The sequence below is a fragment of the Micropterus salmoides genome, unplaced genomic scaffold (genome assembly GCF_014851395.1).
Source record: "Micropterus salmoides isolate LMB-PRFRI ecotype aquatic unplaced genomic scaffold, ASM1485139v1 Ms_hic_scaffold_5, whole genome shotgun sequence".
Classification (NCBI taxonomy): domain Eukaryota; kingdom Metazoa; phylum Chordata; class Actinopteri; order Centrarchiformes; family Centrarchidae; genus Micropterus; species Micropterus salmoides.
The window spans coordinates 13,712,695-13,717,338 of record NW_024044237.1 but is presented as its reverse complement, the minus strand read 5'-3'; the positions used below and the strand labels follow the sequence as shown (position 1 = coordinate 13,717,338).

General features: G+C 40.4%; 1 pseudogene; it reads left to right on the top strand.

Annotated features, from left to right (window-relative positions):
* The first annotated feature begins 2,032 nt into the window (after positions 1-2,032).
* Positions 2,033-4,382, top strand: LOC119889438 (annotated as a pseudogene).
* Positions 4,383-4,644: the final 262 nt, after the last annotated feature.

The window sequence follows — 4,644 nt, the reverse complement described above, 5'->3', positions numbered from 1 at the left end:
AAATACAGTTTGATGTGCACTGAGATCTGAATTTGTAATGAATAATCTGATTTAATAGCAAAATACTTCATAAACAAATGTCGATTTCTTAAAACTTCCCCCGTCTTTAATGCCTAAATGATAATTCTGTATAAAGAATCCCTGAAATGTTGCAGAACAAAAAAAGCCCTACTTTTTCATGAATACTTATGCATCATACTCATCTCCTAGTGTCTATTGTTGTGTGTTGTGTTTTCTCTTTTTCTTTTTTATTTATTATTTTTCTTTCATTTTGTTTTCTTGGAAAATGATCAATATGGTACTCCGTGTTCAATTCATGCTGTAAGATTGACAGAATATGAATGCAATGTGCCTGAAAAAGGTAAGAAAAAGGAAAAAAACGTTAAGTCAGCGCTGCGCTCCGCATGAAGTCAAACCTATTGCCAGTTTACTGGTCTTTGGATTTATCGGTATTTCAGATACCGTGAATCTTGTAATTATTTTGGGTAAATATAAAATACATACCTGTAAGTGGAAAGGCAGTACTCCCTCTTTTACTGTATTCATATGTTCTTTTAACAACTACTTCAAGTTGCTGAAAGCCATGGTTAAAATGAACAGAAAGGTAAAAAACCTGCTCTCATCTATATCTCAATCCTTGCTTTTTAATGTCACTCATCTTGCTCTTTTGTGCTCCTCAATTCTTTTTATTTATTATATTATTGTAATTTTTTTTAAACGTCTTACTTTAATTATCTATTTACATATATTATCCTGTCTGTTTTTTAAGTTTGTAATTGTCTGCTGATATGTTCGAGTGTGCTATGGTATAATTCCACCATTGTAGATTTTTTCATTTTTTTGATTGTATACCCATTCCCTAACTTGTTTGTATATTTTGTACTTTTTCAAAAACAAAAATCTTATAGGTGCATTACTGCCACCTAGTGGAGTGGAGACACATCCCACTCATGATCCCACTGCAGCACTGACCAAAAACTGAACCAGAAAAAAAGACTCGGCCTACTACATACAAAAATAAAAAGCTAAAACTAGATAAATTGGATTGGATGTTATGTATTTTAAACTTTAAACATTTGAGATTCAATTCAGGAATTGAATAATATTATTAATTAACTGTACATATTAAGAATATCAGTATATTGGAGTAAATTGAAACACTAAATTTAGGCTGATGTTGTTTTTCAGTAATTCTTCAGATTTGTCATCCACAAACTTAAATGACAGATAGCCTAAAAGATCAATACCTGAAACCAAACATTTCAGTCTGTCTTCTACCATCTACCTGTATGTCCTCGCCAAGTACACGCAGAGCAGGTATGTTGTCGTTTTCACCACGTGGCGGCGCAGACAAGCTGTGCATTATTTGCCTGTGGAACCTTATTAATTATAGGCCCAAATAAATCCACCAGTGCAGTTTATACCGTCCAGTTATTCTTTCTTTTTCTGTAATATCGGTTATTATAGCCTATCATTAGTAATATAAATCAATATCACTCCATCCATCTATCGTCAACCACTTATCCTGCATACAGGGTCGGCTGGCTGGCTGGAGCCAATCCCAGCTGACATCGGGCGAAAGGCGGGGTACACCCAGGACAGGTCGCCAGTCCATCGCAGCAATATCACTCTAATTACTTAACTAAATTAGGCTAATTAATTTTCAATTTACTGTTTTTTTTCTATCTATCTATCTATCTATCTATCTATCTATCTATCTATCTATCATCTATCTATCTATCTATCTATCTATCTATCTATCTCGCTAGGTAGAGGTGTGTAAATTTAGAAATTAGTTATGAAAGACAAGAGCAAAGTTTGATTCATTTAGGCCTATTGATAAAATAATAATCGATTACATTTCCTCCAGCTTATAATAGCTCCTCACCAAAGTGACTAATAATGGGTAAACCGTTAATTAATGCAGCGATTGATGCATGTCATATAGTCACAACCAAACACTGAATAGAAGGCTGTCCAGCAGTTAGTAGGCGTGGTGAAGCAGAGCATAAATACTGCGGAGCCTCTGTGCGGACGCTCTCTTCTCCGCTCCTCTCTACTCAGGCTGGAGACGCACCAGTCCCACTGCGAACGGAACTAATTCACATAAAACAAGTCGAGAAACAAAAAGAAAGAAAGAAAGAAACGAAGGGGGATATTTAGAACCAGAAGAAGTGGAAGGAATACAACTTGTTGATTATCATATTTTATCCACCCAAAAAAAATAAAAAATAACTGGAAGTTTTGACATCATGAGGATTTTCAGTGCTGTGCTCGTCCTGCTGATTCAAGCCTTGGGTGAGTTTTAATGTGCGCTTTCATGGAAGAAAACATGCTTGTTTTTTATTCTCCCTCTGTGTGATGAGTTGGATTATTGCTCTGTTTGACATTTGCTTGGTGTGTCTATACCTGCGCGTGACATAGCCTCTCTCCTCGGCTATTAAACCTCTCAAGCATGGCCGAGCTATAACGTGTCTTGTAAACTTCATAACGTTTAAGGCAACGCTTTTCGTGATGCCAGGCTATCCGGGAGCTAATGGGGTCATCTCTCTATTTTAGAGCATGCTTTATGTAACTGGATACATTTATTTTTAACTCATATTCTTGCCTGACATTAACTAACTGTCTGTCCATGTATTTTGTGTGTAAAAGATGTATGCCAACTTCTATTTGCCCTCCTGCCCACACACCCACACAAGCATACATTTCCCATCCAAAGCCCACAAATCTAAACTGTCCCTCTGGGGAGGCTTCCCCTCCAGTTTCCACTCTGCTGAAGTGCTCTTGAGCAGGGCAGTGAATGCCTGCCAACTCTTTAAGAACCATGTTCTGGATGAGCTCCTGCAATTCCTATCATGGGTCAGCATGATTGCCCTGAAAGCCAAAAATCTTTGCACACAACATGTTTCAACTTGCCCTCAGAGGCCCGCCCACTTGGCACACTAACCTGTGTCCCCTAGAGGAAGAGTTTGTAAGGTGTTTCAGGAGGTCTATTCTGTTCAAGAATGTGTCGAACTGAAACTTGCATGCAATTTTAACATTTTTAAACCCTCTTTATTCCCTCCTCCAGTGGTGTCCAGAATGACCAGTGGTGCTGCGGTTGACAGGTATGAGAGCGACAGGCAGCAACACACGGCTGTTATCAACTTTTTGGACACAACCAGAGGCAAGAGGGTGGTGGAGGAGGAGAGCAGGAGGGGTGCAACAACAGTGGAGTACGGTCAGGAAGGCGAGGAGGAGGAATACAACGATGAATATTATTATGAAGACGAGTATGAAGATGGCATGTCTGGAGACTATGAAGTGGAAATGCCACAAGGTGAGAGAGTCAAGTTTTTCATTTTCGCTAATTTCTCACTGCTGAGTCAATTCAGTTTTGACTTGCTTCCATAACAAAGACAACACAATGTAATTGGTTTTGTTCTGTTTTTGGTTTAGTTGCCATGTCAAGCAAACCCAAAAACCCATCTGCCATCCTGGAGGCTGAAAGCACAGATGGAAAGCGAAGTAGAGGAAAGGGGAAAAAGAAGGGGAAAGGCAAGGGACTGAAGAGGAATCCTTGCCTGAGGAAGTATAAGGATTCTGCATCCACGGCACTTGCCACTACCTGAGGGACATCCGCTCCCATCCTGTGTGTAAGTATGAACCCTGCATCTATTTCCACACCATCTCCACCACTCTGGATCCAATGAATTACTAACCCCATCGACTGGCTCCCTCTTTGTCCTGTCTGCAGGTGCCACCCGAGTTATTCTGGGGAAAGGTGTGAGTTCTTCACGCTGCCAGTGGAGAAGCGTCCGGAGGGCTACAACCGGACCACAGCTCTGGCGGTGGTGCGGTGGTGCTGTCGTCCGTCTGCCTCGTCATCATAGGCCTTTTATTATTGCTGAGGTAAGCAAAACACTCGTAGATTCACTCCAAACACACACTAACAACCATACAGACACACACACACAGATAAAGCTTTGTAGACCCTTAGCTGATACTTGTCATAGACAGGCACAGAAAATAGTCTGAACAAGCTTCTTCTCTTTTGTTAATTGCAGGTTTCACAAGCGGGGAGCATATGAGGTAGAGAATGAAGAGAAGGTCAAACTAGGGCTAGCGTCCACCCACTGAAGAGACAAAGAGAGGTGAGTAGTGAGGAACAGCACTACAAACACATAAACAGTGACAAAAACATATTTTTTCTTCTTCTTCGTTCCCTGAAATGAAATAAGGTTTTGCTCACCACCTCTCGTTTTTTCTCCTTTTTTTCATGTTAGGCAAAGATGTGGAAATTCTACCTCAAAATAGAAAAAGAGAAGTGAAGCGCGAGAGGAGGTCCTAGAAGGAAAAAGGGTCGTACATGAAGACGGAACAGAGGTTGTTGTCTGCCTGGACGTTCAGATGTAAAAACAAAATGGGCAGCTGACATATTCCTGAAGGCTCAGAAAGATGACGGCCCCCCAGAAACTGGAATACTAACGGCCCAGAGGATGGATTGGAGATGTGGCGAGTGAAAGGTGACGAGCACGAAGGAGCGAGAAGAAGAAGGAGCATTTGTCTAGACTCTGTGCTGCTTCTTGACTATGTGACAAGAGGTCGTTCAGACTGAACTGAACAAGATTTTAACAACAAGAGCTCAACCTGGATTTTTTTTTC